Source organism: Melanotaenia boesemani, chromosome 24 (assembly GCF_017639745.1).
Source record: "Melanotaenia boesemani isolate fMelBoe1 chromosome 24, fMelBoe1.pri, whole genome shotgun sequence".
NCBI lineage: Eukaryota > Metazoa > Chordata > Actinopteri > Atheriniformes > Melanotaeniidae > Melanotaenia > Melanotaenia boesemani.
This window is the reverse complement of record NC_055705.1, coordinates 2,541,906-2,557,425: the sequence shown is the minus strand read 5'-3', so window position 1 is coordinate 2,557,425 and position 15,520 is coordinate 2,541,906. Positions and strand designations below refer to the sequence as shown.

The 15,520-nt window shown below is 39.1% G+C and overlaps 1 long non-coding RNA gene across 2 annotated transcripts; it reads left to right on the top strand.

Annotated features, from left to right (window-relative positions):
* The first annotated feature begins 4,221 nt into the window (after window positions 1–4,221).
* Window positions 4,222–10,850, top strand: LOC121635335. Of its 2 annotated transcripts, none has more exons than XR_006009405.1 (5): window positions 4,222–4,254; window positions 5,593–5,631; window positions 7,995–8,033; window positions 8,986–9,024; window positions 10,582–10,850. It is a non-coding gene; the product is annotated as an uncharacterized LOC121635335 (long non-coding RNA). The 2 variants fall into 2 exon arrangements; XR_006009406.1 differs by having other exon boundaries at window positions 4,236–4,254; window positions 5,600–5,631.
* Window positions 10,851–15,520: the final 4,670 nt, after the last annotated feature.

Here is a 15,520-nt window from a genome sequence, read left to right as displayed (position 1 = left end):
CTCATTTCCTCTCATTACTTACCTCTCCTCATCACCTTACCTCTCCTCACATCTCCTTTCCTCTCGTCATTAACTTACCTCTCCTCACTTCTCCTCACATCACCTTTCATCTCCTTTCCTCACCTTACATCTCCTCACATCTCCTTTCCTCTCATTACTTACCTCTCCTCACATCACCTCTCCTTTCCTCTCCTCATCACCTTACCTCTCCTCACATCTCCTTTCATCTCCTCATTAACTTACCTCTCCTCACATCTCCTCACATCTCCTTTGCTCTCATTACTTACCTCTCCTCACATCACCTCTCCTCTCCTTTCCTCTCCTCATCACCTTTCCTCTCCTCACATCACCTTTCCTCTCCTCATTATCTTACCTCTCCTCACATCACCTCTCCTCTCCTTTCCTCTCCTCATCACCTTTCCTCTCCTCACATCACCTTTCCTCTCCTCATTATCTTACCTCTCCTCACATCACCTTTCCTCTCCTCACATCACCTTTCCTCTCCTCATTATCTTACCTCTCCTCACATCACCTTTCCTCTCCTCACATCTCCTTTCCTCTCCTCATTACTTACCTCTCCTCACATCACCTCTCCTCTCCTTTCCTCTCCTCATCACCCTACCTCTCCTCACATCACCTCTCCTCTCCTTTCCTCTCCTCATCACCCTACCTCTCCTCACATCTCCTTTCCTCTCGTCATTAACTTACCTCTCCTCACTTCTCCTCACATCACCTTTCCTGTCCTCACATCTCCTTTCCTCTCCTCATTACTTACCTCTCCTCACATCACCTCTCCTCTCCTTTCCTCTCCTCATCACCCTACCTCTCCTCACATCTCCTTTCCTCTCGTCATTAACTTACCTCTCCTCACTTCTCCTCACATCACCTTTCCTGTCCTCACATCTCATTTCCTCTCATTACTTACCTCTCCTCATCACCTTACCTCTCCTCACATCTCCTTTCCTCTCGTCATTAACTTACCTCTCCTCACTTCTCCTCACATCACCTTTCCTGTCCTCACATCTCATTTCCTCTCATTACTTACCTCTCCTCATCACCTTACCTCTCCTCACATCTCCTTTCCTCTCGTCATTAACTTACCTCTCCTCACTTCTCCTCACATCTCCTTTCCTCTCGTCATTAACTTACCTCTCCTCACTTCTCCTCACATCACCTTTCATCTCCTTTCCTCACCTTACATCTCCTTACATCTCCTTTCCTCTCATTACTTACCTCTCCTCACATCACCTCTCCTTTCCTCTCCTCATCACCTTACCTCTCCTCACATCTCCTCACATCTCCTTTGCTCTCCTCATCACCTTTCCTCTCCTCACATCACCTTTCCTCTCCTCACATCACCTTTCCTCTCCTCATTACTTACCTCTCCTCACATCACCTCTCCTCTCCTTTCCTCTCCTCATCACCCTACCTCTCCTCACATCTCCTTTCCTCTCGTCATTAACTTACCTCTCCTCGCTTCTCCTCACATCACCTTTCCTGTCCTCACATCTCATTTCCTCTCATTACTTACCTCTCCTCATCACCTTACCTCTCCTCACATCTCCTTTCCTCTCGTCATTAACTTTCCTCTCCTCACTTCTCCTCACATCACCTTTCATCTCCTTTCCTCACCTTACATCTCCTCACATCTCCTTTCCTCTCATTACTTACCTCTCCTCACATCACCTCTCCTCTCCTTTCCTCTCCTCATCACCTTACCTCTCCTCACATCTCCTCACATCTCCTTTCCTCTCAATACTTACCTCTCCTCACATCTCCTTTCCTCACCTTACATCTCCTCACATCACCTTTCCTCTCCTCATTACTTACCTCTCCTCACATCACCTCTACTCTCCTTTCCTCTCCTCATCACCCTACCTCTCCTCACATCTCCTTTCCTCTCCTCATTACTTACCTCTCCTCACATCACCTCTCCTCTCCTTTCCTCTCCTCATCACCCTACCTCTCCTCACATCTCCTTTCCTCTCATCATTAACTTACCTCTCCTCACTCCTCCTGACATCACCTTTCCTGTCATCACATCTCCTTTCCTCACCTTACATCTCCTCACATCTCCTTTCCTCTCCTCATTACTTACCTCTCCTCACATCTCCTTTCCTCTCCTTTCCTCTCATTACTTACCTCTCCTCACATCACCTCTCCTCTCCTCTCCTTTCCTCTCCTCACATCTCCTTTCCTCTCCTCATCACCTGTCCTCTCCTCATTAACTTATCTCTCCTCCCATCACCTTACCTCTTCTTATCTCTCCTTTCATCACCTCCTCATCACCTTTCCTCTCCTCATCAACTTACCTCTCCTCATATCACCTAACCCCTACTTATCTATCCTGACAGATGGTGGAGGAAGACAAAGTAACTCTCACTGGTAAGGTCGAGGGGGTTTCGAGTTGCCAGGAGGATGACAACCTAAACATCGACTTCTCAGATGGAAGCGAGTTAGTAATTGCAAAGGCGTTATGGGAGCCATTGGAAGAGCAGTTTGAAAAAGGTGACCTGTTTCTGACCGTGGAGAGGGTTGGAACAAGGGTCACAGCTGTAAAGGCTGTTGAGAAAAAAAAATAGTTTAGTTTCAGTGAGCTGTATTTCTTTTTTTTATTTGTTCGTTCAATCATTCATTCATTCATTCGCTCATTCATTCCGTTCATTACATTCATTGTTCCATTCGCAAATTTATCTTCATTAATTGAACATTCTTGTTAGTTAGGGTTATTTAGTTTGATTTATTAATTTCTTTTTCTAACTGCCAAGCAAAGCTGTTTATTTATTTATTTTATTTTTTTTACTTTAATGGAAAATAAATCTGTTTTAAAAAAAACAAAAAAAAAAAAACAAAAGTAAAAAATAATAAAAAAAAAAATCTATGATGTTTCAATGAACTGCATTTCTTTTTTACTGTATGTATGTGTATGTGTGTGTGTGTGTGTGTATTTATTTATTTATTTATTTATTTATTTATTCATTCTTGTATTTTTCCAATAAAAAATTTGTCTTAATTGAACATTCTTGTTAGTTAGGGTTATTTAGTTTGATTTATTAATTTCTTTTTCTAACTGCCAAGCAAAGCTGTTTATTTATTTATTTTTTTACTTTAATGGAAAATAAATCTGTTTTTTAAAAAAAAAAAAAAAAAAACAAAAGTAAAAAATAATTAAAAAAAAAAAATCTATGATGTTTCAATGAACTGCATTTCTTTTTTTTTTTTTACTGTATGTATGTATTTATGTATTTATATATTTTTTTAGATTTTTCCAATAAAAAATTTTGTCTTAATTGAACATTCTTGTTATAAATTATTCTGAAGATTTGATCTGTTTTGCTACAATTTAAAAAAAAAAAAAAAAAAACTAAAGTTCTACTCAAAATTCAGTATATTTTTATTATAGAATACAAGATGATCAAGAGATGCTTCTGTTTTCACATGGCTGACAGAGATTAGTTGGGGTTGTTTAGTTTGATTTATCAATTTCTTGGTCTAACCGCCAAGCAAAGCAAAGTCACAAAGTAAATTATTTTAAAGATACAGGTAAATACCAAGTGTGGTCTGTGAGATCTGATGGGACGGTTTACTGGTTGGATTAAGTGGTTAAGATTGTGAAATGTAATGGAGGCATCCAATGTTAACTTGTTTTTTTTATATATATATATACATCACAAAATATGTAATTGCAGGTCAACCAGCTTATAAAATGATGAAGGCTGGCCCAAATATTAGTATCATTCATATTAATTCTATGGTGTTCCTCTAATTAGTAAAAGATATGTAATATTAATAGCTTTATCTATCACTTGTGATGGAGTTATGGCTGCCTCATGTACCATAGCAATATTCATACATGAATAATATACAGTTTTCTTTGCAAAACCATTTAATGATAAAAATGATGGTTTAAAAATGTATTATCTTATCTACTAATTAATGCAACTATCAACATGTGAAACGTTGTTTTAAAGAGAAGTTCAAAGACTGAACAGTGTTCGGACACCTTATTGTGACTTTATTATCACATTGTAGTCATTCACATTACAGTAGTAATTGTATTAAATTTGTTTATATTATTCAGTCAGTGTTAGTTGTTAGTTAGTGGACTTATATGTTTAAGAACTTTATTTACTTATATTTTACACAGTTTGTAACCAAACACTGGAATTTCTTACTCCACCTAAACTAAACACCCTCCTTTCTACGAGACCGCGCCAGCTCCCGCCCCTCCCCTTCTGCTGGCTTCGGCAAACAGTGAGTAAGCGGCAATCTGTCTCTCGTGAAATTATTAATATTTTATCTATAAACAGCTGTAAACGTCCTCAGAAATGTCCTGAGATGTTGATGAACTATAAGCGAAGTAAAATCAGTCGAAGAACGGTCGAAATTAATTACTATTTTAACAGTTTTAATCGAAACGAACCGGAAGTACATCCATTTCGCTTCGTCACGCTAGCGGAGATTAATGGCTAATGTCCCTCGGTTAAATTATTCAGTTTATGAACTATAAACACGTTTAAGCATCTTCTAACGTGTCCAGTGTGTTGAATGGTAAACGATGTAAAATCAGCCAAACAATAATCGAAATTAGCCATATGAACAAGTATATTTTAACAGTTTGAAGCTAGCTAACCGTTCGCGTTGCTAACGCTAATGGACGCTAACGGCTAATTTTAATGTCATAAATATGTCTTCAGCTCTTGTTAAACTTCAGACGAATTCAAACAAACCAATGACCCACCAGATTTATTTATTCTTTAACCACAGTGACGAAGTTAAATGACATGGCTAATGGCAGATAGGGAGAAAGCAACCAAATTCATTACTATCCCATTCATAGTAACTGGTTTTGTACAGTAAGCTAGCGATTAGCATTATGCTAACCGCTAGCTGTCTGTTCATCCAGACCTGTAGATAATTAGGTGTGTTTTGTAAGGGATTCATATACAGTTAACTGCTAATGCTATCCAGCCTGGAGGGACTAATCAGTCAGAAAACTTTCGTTCTCAGTTAAAAGACTTAATATGCACAGCTGTAAAATTAATAATGTTATAACTGAGTTAACTACTAAGCTGACAGGGACCAAAACATGCAGAGATGAGATGTTTTTCTCTGGTGGCACAGACAGGTATGACATAGATAACTTAAGGACTCTACGGTCTAACTGCAGCTGTGTCTCACAGCTGTTTACTGTCTGTAAAGGTGAGACACACATCAAATTAACCAGATGAAAAATTAATTACTTGTATTTATTACTGATTTTATGTCCACATGACTTTTAACACACTACTCTACATATAAATTAAATGACTGCTTCAGTGAATTGTTTTTTTATGGCCAGGTCATTTTTCTGTAGGAACTGGTTTAGATCTGTTTGAACTGGATTATAATTCACCTGAACTGGACTGTATCATTAGAAATGCCCTGAGAGGACCTGCTCATTATATGGTGTGTTAGAAATTAGCTGCATTGAAGATTTTACAGTAAAATAAAATGGAAATGTGGTATCATCAGTATTATGTGTGTGTGCTGGAGTTCTGGCAGACTGACTCCTCTCAGCTCAGATAATAAACTGTTGATCTGTGTTTTCAGACTAGAGAGAGAAACTCCTGGTGGTTTATCGACTGTTTGGTAAGTACAGACTGATTCAAAGCAGTGGTTCTCACTGTTTAAAAAAATGTACATTAAAATAAATTTAGGCTGAGAAATGACTTAATAATCACCAGCACATTATTTATTAATACATATTGTAATAGCTGCAGCTATAAAACCAGCAACAGAAGAGATTTGTGTTCCTGACGTTCCTGAATCTAAAACAACCAGAAGAAACCACGGCTTTAAGCATTTTCATGTCATGTTATCAGGATTTTACAGTCATGTGAAGCAGACAGTCCTTCCTCTTACAGTTCACAGCTGTAATTTATCAGGACATAATGAGAAATTATCTGCTCCTCGCCAGCTCTGAAAATGAAGTTAATACACCATCAGATAAGAAAATACACATCTCTAACCATGCTGTTATTTAATGAACAGAAACATGAAATCTGTTGAAGACCAAGTCACATTGATCCTGTCCTGATATATTAAACCTTAGAAATGAAAGAGTGGACTTTGTTTTACCAGGACTGTTAAATTCAGTAGATCCTGATGGACTGGATGGAGTTAAATGTGATGGAAGAAATGTTCAGTTTAATGGATGATGTCTTCAGAGAAAAAATGTTCTGATCAATGAGCCTGTTTATGTTGTATGTTAGGATAATTTTTTGAGTCCTGCTATCACAAGCAAAACTACAAACCAGTGTAGATGTGGAAAACTCAGGGTGTGTAGTGGTCGGGAAGTTGACCAGGTATTTTATAAAGCCAACTGTCTCCAGAGAGCAGTAGATGATCTCACACTTAAAGTCTCTGTTTTTATCCACGTATTATCTCCCGAATTCAGCTTTCTTCTGGAAGAAAACCATGATTCTGGATTTTTTTAATGGCTGTTTTTGGTTTGCTGTGAAACATCCATCCATCCATCCATTATCTTGACCGCTTATTCCATTTCGGGTCGCGGGTGAGCTGGAGCCTATCCCAGCATTTTAACAGGTGAGAGGCAGGGTACACCCTGGACAGGTCACCAGTCTGTCGCAGGGCTGCTGTGAAACAACCCTTCCAAAATCTGAGCCAATAGAAACAGATGTAATATTGACATGACAAGCAGCTCAGAGTAACCAGACACAGTAACCAGTAATCAGAGTAACTAACACATGTTGACTTTACAAAGTGAGACACGAGTCAGTAAATCCACCATCATGTGATCAGCCAGACTGACTCAGGTCTAAACTGTAGATTCACTTCTAAACTTAAACATGATGATTTATCCTCTGACTCTCTGAGCTGAGTTTGTCCAGGTGATCTGCTGAAGCCAGACTCTCCTCACCTGGAGGAAACTCTGTCAGGTAACACAGACAGAACCACAATGAGACACCTGGATAAGCTTTGACTGACATTTCTGTTTCACAGCAAGCTGAAAACAAGCAGAGACAATCACAGATTACAGGTTTTTACTGAAGAAAGTTCAGTTTTAGGAGGAGAGCAGGATGTTTGTTCAGTCAGTCTGAGCAGGAACGGATCAGACGTGAAGCAGAATATACCTGGATGAAGGTGGAAGAGGAAGATAAATGATTCAGTTTTACTTTATCATCACATCTGGTGTTTGTTTTAAAAGCTGCTTTAGATTTCTGACAAGAGATTTAACTAGTGGTCATCCAGACGTCTTCCTCCTCCGTCCAGGTGATGTTAGAGCAGCAGATTTAAACATTTCTTCTTCTCAGCTTTCTACATGTTAACACACTGTGTGCTTCCTGAACTCAGACCTGATCAGACTGGTCCAGTTCTCGGCTGCTGGCTGGATTTAACAGATATGAGGTCTCCCTCTGAGACTCTTTCAGCCATAAACACTGAATCAAGGAGCTGCATGGAGCTCTACAGTAGATCATTTCACTGCTTTGTTTACTTACAATCACACAGAAGAAATGTCTGACTTTACTGGACACTAATGAAAGCATCACAGGTTTTTTCTAGAAGAGTACAGACACGACTGTCCTCATCATGTCCAGTAAATAAGCTTCAGTGGCTCCTAAAGGACACTTTGGCTTCATTTAAAGATGATGAATCTTGTTTTATTTACCAGCCAACATGTTATGGTTCTCAGGTATGAGACATCAAGATGGAAAATATAGAAAACATTCAGGTTAATTTAAGTGGAACTTCAGTTTTCTACTGTTTGTAGAAAAATATGATTATTGATTATTGTCATGGGTTTTTAGTTAAGTCATTGTTTCCCTAACAGTACACAGTATTAGAGCTTGAAACCCAGACACACCAGCACCTACAGTCCAGCAAACACAGGTTATCTTAGTAGCTGAAAAGCTGTTTTACCTCCACAGCTGGTTACCGATTTTAACCAGAACAGATGGATCTGGTAACTAACCTGTTGTCTCTTTTCTCAGGCTGAGAGATTGTTAGCTGCATCCTGTGCTTCTGCTGCGGTACGTATGATCATGTATGAAACATGCAGTGTTCCTGTATTCTTACAGAACCCGTATCAGAGGCCGAGTCAGTAAAGTTTAGATGAGTTCCTGTAAAGTAGATGATTGAACGTCTGTAGTGGAGCTGGACAGTTTTATCAGCTTTCAGTGATTGTAGGAACACAGACATGTCGGCCACCATCAGCTCATACAGTCTCATGTTCATCTGCTCATGTCTGTGGAGTTGAGTCACATTCATGTTTCTTCTTAAACTACAGGAATGACCTATAAACATTAATAATAAGTCCAGCAGCTTGTAGAGAACCAAGCAGCTTCCACATTTCACATGTAAACAGATGTTTCTCTGAGGATCCTGACATATTCCTGGAAAGTTTTTAGTTTAGAAGATGTAGAACATCTACAGCTGTTTTTTACATCTGAACCATAAACACTTGGAGCCTCTGAGATGATGATCAGAGCTCCAGCCTCCAGTAAAACCAGTCAGGTGTCCAGACTTAGCCAGTGGGACAGGATTGTGTTAAAGTTGTACTCATACCTGTTCCTGCTACTTCCTGTTTAACTGCTGTCAATCATCCTGTCAGCGTGCAGCTGGTTAACATCCAGACCAGCAGACCTGGTCCTCTCAGACTGGATCCATGAACTGCAACATCCGTCATCACGCAAGATGTTTCACAGCTGATCTGCTGCTGCTCTGCTTTCCTTCTGACCTCTGATCACTTCTGTATTAATCAGCAGCAGGACTGATGTCACCTTGTAGAAAGAGGACATGATATTTTTATCTTTGATCATGAAGCTTCCAGCCTCTGAAATGATCTTCTAACAGCAAGTTAAAGTCCAGAAAAGTCTGGATCAAAGCTCATCCTGTTGAGACCAGAGCAGAAGCAGTCAGCTGTGAGATCAGATGATTTGATGGTTTCTGGCAGTGAACTAACTCCTCTGTTTCTCCTCTCAGACTCCGAGAGAACGGGGTTCAGGATTCCTGCTTTGTCTGGTAAGTGTTTATAGTAGATGGAGGTTGAGTCCATCACATGACTGAATGTATGAGGGTTTCACATTTAAACCTTTTCATCCTGCTTAAGTTAAATATTGTTATTGATCAGTCCTGCTGACCAGGTGAGTTCCTACATACGTGTTAATAAAAACACATCTAGAAACATTAAACTGAAGTCAGACATGAGAGACGAGCTGTTCTACCTGTAAATGGATCAGACCTGGTCCAGCAGCAGTGGGCGGAGTCCACCAGTGTAAAGCCGACAGTTTCCAGTTGGAACTTCCTGCTAGGTCCCGTTTAATGGATTTAACGACCACAGCCAGAAACCAGCATGTGTTCATGTAATTATGACACTTTATTATGATCAATGTGTTCCAGCTTCATCCTGGTTCCTACATTTAATAAATGAATCAGACCAATAAGCAGCTGCTGACTCTTCCTCTCAGACCTCATCCTGGAGCTGAAACATGGATCATCATGTTACAGAACACCTGCAGCTCTGATGTTTTCTCTCTGCTCATTTATGATGTGTGATGGTCAGTTTAAGTTCTGTCATCAGTAACATGTAAACATGACGTCTCCATCTGAGTTAATCAGCTGCTGGATCAGGAGAGAGCAGGTGAGTCCTGTCAGCCAGAGGTGGGACTGGACCAGAACAGCTGGATTCTTCTGGTCTACAAAATGCAGCTGCTGTGTGTTGAACTTGTTTCCTGGTCTGCATGACATCAGAGGAAGTCCAGATCTACTTTGACTAGAGTCTGCAGTGATCACCTGTGATTGGTTCTGCACTGATCTGGTTCATGTAGACCAGGACTACACAGTTTGGTCCTATGAGGGCAGCAGTCCTGCAGGTTTTAAAGTCTCCCTGCTCCAACACACCTGACTGAGTTGTTGTGTTGGATCCATGTCAGTAGTCTGGTGTGTTGGAGCAGGAAACACTGAAAACCTGCAGGACTGCAGCCTTCGTAGGCCTGAACCAGCAGCCCTGATGTAGAACAAGTCAGAGGGTCTGAGTGGGTTCTACGTTTCATGATGCCATTTATTTTCACACAAACCGCTGGAAATAGTGCTGCACAGAGATTTATTAAACTTGGTTTTTCTTTCAGCTTTCTCTTCATTTGAAGATCTTGGATGTAATTTTATATTTTATGTGTAAAGTGGATGATTGATCATCTGCAGCCTTCAGTCATTACAGACCTGTTACTAAACCCACAGCTTAATAAACCTAGATGGACTTAGTTTCATGTGGCCTTTCTCAAACTGAAACAAAGAATGAGAAATATGATTTTGCCAGATAATATATACAGAAAAAAGTGCAAAACAACTTTCAGAACATTTATATAAAGATGTTTGTTAGGATCCTGATGCTAGTGAACGAAAGCTGCCTTTAAAAAAACTACCCATTCTGATCTTACTGAAAACAGTTTTAAAGGAAAACGAGTATTTTTAATAAGGACTTTGTTTTATATTTAAGATAGTTAAAGGGTCTCCAGATTAGATTGTGTTTCATTGAGTTGAGTTAAACAATGTCTAATCAATGTTTTCTGTGTCTTGCAGGTGTCCTGTGTCCTCCACCTCTCTTCCCCTCCCCATCTACCTCTATCATTATTGGACGCTCTATCTTTCCTGTCACTCTAGTGCATATCTATCTAATTATTGGACTCTATCTTGTATCCCATCTATCCCTGCTCTATCTAGGGCAACAAGGCCCACCCTCTATCTTGTATCCCATCTATCCCTGCTCTATCTAGGGCAACAAGGCCCACCCTCTATCTTGTATCCCATCTATCCTTGCTCTATCTAGGGCAACAAGGCCCACCCTCTATCTTGTATCCCATCTATCCCTGATCTGTCTAGGGCAACAAGGCCCACCCTCTATCTTGTATCCCATCTATCCTTGCTCTATCTAGGGCAACAAGGCCCACCCTCTATCTTGTATCCCATCTATCCCTGATCTGTCTAGGGCAACAAGGCCCACCACACATGAAACCTGTTTTTGAACCTTTTTACAAGAATTGATTGTTTGGAGATTGATTACAAGAAACTTGATATCTTATCTTCTGTCTTATTGGACTCTATTTTTGGACTTTCTGATATTTGCATATAAACTCTCAGCAGTGTAGAATTCCTGGTGAGATCTATCTGTTCTAATCCTGAGAGCATCTCCGCCCTCACGCTCTATCTCTCCGCTGTTCTGTCCTATCCTGCACCCTTGCACTTAGAATTGGAAACAACTAATTTAACTAGAAAGCATTGCTATACATCATATACATTCAGATCTGACAAACATTTAACATTCAGTGGACCAAAGAAAAAGAACATTATTTTAAATATAATTCTGTACATTTGGAAAAACAAATTTGCTACATACACAGACAATTTGGATTGACTTCAGAGATCTTCCATACTTTATCATTTTGTTCATTTGATAGAGATCAGCTGTATTTATTGATCTCCAAGTAACACATCTTTAATACAGCACTTAATACAGTAATTTATAGTTCACTGTTTAGATAAATCTACAAAAATCCTAATTGGATTATAGTAAAATCCAGAGCACGGTCATTTATCTCAGTTTGTTCCTGCTCCTCATTCTGGACTAACTGAAGGTTTGTGAGCTGTAAGTATTTCTGCAGCACTCAGTTACAGTTTGTTATTTGTGTTAAAATATATTATATAAATTAAAGTAAAAGATAACCGCTAGAAGTTCCTGGAGTGTGTTTATTTCCAGTGAATCAGCTGTTTCCACTCCTTTGCTGCTACCACTGGACTCACTGCAGGTTTGCTAAAGTCTTGCTATAAAAGACCACATCCAGCATTGGAGAAGCAGTCTGCTGTCTGTCCTGAGCTGAGCTGAAAGGAGGAATCCAGACAACAGAAGCCATCTTCATCCCACCACCTTCGCTGCTGCTGCTGTGTTCCAGATTTGCACATAAAAGTCGATATAAAACAGTCACAGATGTGAATAGAGCTTAGTGTCATATCTAAAAAATTATTAGATTCATACAGTTCTATCTATTGGAAAAGCTAAAGAGTAGCATAAAACAAAATAAGTAATCTGGTGTAACATCTGACGTAAGTGATCTCTATATATTTCTGGGTATTGAATACTTGTAAAAACTAGTTATAAATTGACTCCTGAGAAATACTGAAAATCCGTATCTGATATTTTCTGTGTGCTAACAAAAGTTACTAGTTTAGTTTAACAGATTGTAGCTAATTCATCTGGTTCTGTCAGATTCATATTTGAAGATTTGAGGATTTCTTAGATATTTTAAAGAATTTGGTTAATTGAAGATTTGAACATTAAATATTTTTAACCACTTGCAGTGACATTACATAACTTTTCCCTTTAAGAGTTAGTGCATATCAGATTAACAAGTGTAAACCGAGTTGATTATTTACGTCTATAAACTTCGTACCAAAACAGTTTTAATAGTTTGGGGGTCAACTGATAGATACTAGCTGATTGTATAGCCTAAATATATTTTCTGGTATAATTACTTCTGAATAGTCTGTACAACAGTTTAAATAACTAATCTGTATAATTTCAGATAACAATATATATCAATTCTTGTGCATATTTGGAATAAAGTATCCAAGAACCACTGAACACAAGAGTAATTTGTACTAAAGTGTGTGGTAATTAAATACTGCTTTGATTCAGCATAAGTTGTACTGAGGTTTTTGGTCGTGTGAAATCTTGAGAAATTATTTTTCTTTAGTGTTTATTAAACTTGAGTTTGTGTTTGAGAAGACATAAAACCTGTTAACTGAGTAAAACTCAAATCTGTTAGTGTTATCAGTACAAATAAAGTAAGGTTTGAGGTTTTGAAGGAGCAAAAATGCCGAGAGCAAAACGTGGGTCTCAGTCTCAGAAGTGCAGATGGGAGAAGGCAAGACAAGCTCGTGAACAAGCACAAGGTACCAGTTCTCAGAGCAGCAACCAGGTGTCCCAGACGGTGTCTTATGCTGATGCTCTAAAGAGAGGATCTCACAGTGATGATGTTGGACAGACTTCTGATGGTCCCCAGGTAAACCAGAGTGTACCACAGCTGTCTCATGCTGAAATGCAGATTACCAACAGAGGCCAGAACAGTTCTAGCGAACCACCAGTTCCTAATGAGAACACTGTCATAGATACTGTCCAGAATGATCCCTCTAAAGGACAACAGGTAAACCAGAGTGTACCACATGTGTCTTATGCTGACATTGTAAAGAGAGGACATGATGCAGCCGGACCATCTCATTTACACACCATGACCGAGGAACCTGAACCATCTGTGACACGACTCTCTGCTTCATACAGTCAGGCTTCCTTCAAATATGGAAAAATGTCAAGGAATAAGCAATGTGTGGCAAACAGTTTGGTGTTTCTATCATATCTGCATGAGGATGAAAACATTACCAAACAAGATCTTAACCATGTTTTGGATAAAGGTGACGCAATGTACAGAGAGGTTCGAAAAAGGTTTAAAAACAGTACTTTCCTGGCAACTGACGAACTCCCAGATGAGGTGACAGCACGAAAGGCTAAATGTCATGTAGACTTAACTCAGGAGTCTCATTATGGAACATATGGAGGTGGAGAGACTGTTCTAAGCCTTGAGGAAGGACTGAGTTGTTTGTTGTCTGATGTACAGTATGCACTGTTGCTAATAACAGGATTATGTGTTGGAGTTTTCCGGACCGAATCTGGAGAATATGGAATTTTTGACCCACATCGTCGAGATAAAGATGGACTGCCAGTGCCATTAGACACACATACGTTTGCAAGTGCTGTAATGCTGAAATTCTCACGTCTGAGTGATATGATTGACAGGATCATATTGTCCTACTCTGCGTTTATGCTAGCACCATCTACTCAGTATGAACTCAAGCCTGTGTCATTTTACACTGCAAACCCATCCAGCTCAAGAAATGCTGTGTCACAGACAGACTGCAGAACGCCAGCTGTTAATACACCGCCTCTGTCACATGATGCTGTTGATAAATCACACAGATATATACGCCATGATCACTCTGAGAACATTTCACCAGAAATAAAAGCTAACTGTAATGTGGTCGAACAACAGGAGATTGAAACTGCATCATTCCAAAGACAGGATTCTCCAGTACATCAATCAAACATGACAGCTCACGTAATGAACACTACAAGTGATCTTTCTGATAACGTAATGCAAAGTGTGTCTACTGATAGCAGTATGCCATTACCTATGAGAGAAGATGGGGTTTCATTATGTAATACCAATGTTGTACCAGAAACAAGTGAATTCTATTCATTCATTGCACATGATGATACTGTCTGTGATGCTGTTAGTGATTTCTCTGATACTGTGCAACTGGAAATCTCCCGGAAACTAACAAAGCTGAGTAAAGCTGAAAGGAGAAAAATGAAAAAGAGAGTAATGATGACCGAAAAACCTAGACAAAAAAAAGATGATAAAAAACAGAAAGAGAGGCAAAAATATTCTTCTAATGAACTTTATAGAAAAAAGAAAAAGTGTGCCTCTACCAAGAGATATCAAAACAACCTTGCTTTTAGACAGAAGAAAACTCAGTACATTAGAAATCAGTACAAACACAATCCTGAGTTTAGAGACAGACAAAGATCATACGTTAGAAATTCCTATAGAGAAAATGCTGAGTTTAGAGACAGACAAAGATCATACGTCAGAAATTCCTATAGAGAAAATGCTGAGTTTAGAGACAGACAAAGATCATACGTTAGAAATTCCTATAGAGAAAATGCTGGGTTTAGAGACAGACAAAGATCATACGTCAGAAATTCCTATAGAGAAAATGCTCAATTTAGACAGAGACAGAAAGAGTACATAAAGCATTGTTACAAACAAAAGGAGGTGTTTCGACAAAAACAAAAGACATACATCAGAAATAATTATAGACAAAGTGAAGCATTTCGAGAGAGACAGAAAACCTATGTCACCCAACGTTATGCAAATGACAGAGAATTCAGACTCAGACACAGACAGCTTATGAAAAAACGAATGTCAGACAGATACAATGACAACTATTCCTTCAGGATGATGCATAAGATCAGATGTGCAACAATCATTAAAAGAAAATACAGACAGATGAACAGACAAACTCACAATGTAGAAACTGAACCAGAAAACAGAATCAATCCGATTGTAGAGCAGAACCAGAGTGAGCCAGAAAACAGTTTAATCAATGAAGCAATATCTGTCTTCAGATCAAACATAAAGGCAGGCCCCACCTTTGTTTGTTCTTCATGTGAGAAAGCGTCTTTTCCCAACCAAGTCAAACTTTGCAAAAGATCAAATTATAAAAAAAATCCAGATGTAGTCGCACAGTGCCTGACAGGAAAGTACATTCATGTTTGTGATGAATCCTGTATAAATGAGCAGTGCTCTGTGCCCGATGAGAGAAAGAAAGAGTGGGTTTGTCACACATGCCATGAACATCTTAAAAAGGGGAACATGCCAAGACTTTCTGCAGCAAATAACCTTCAACT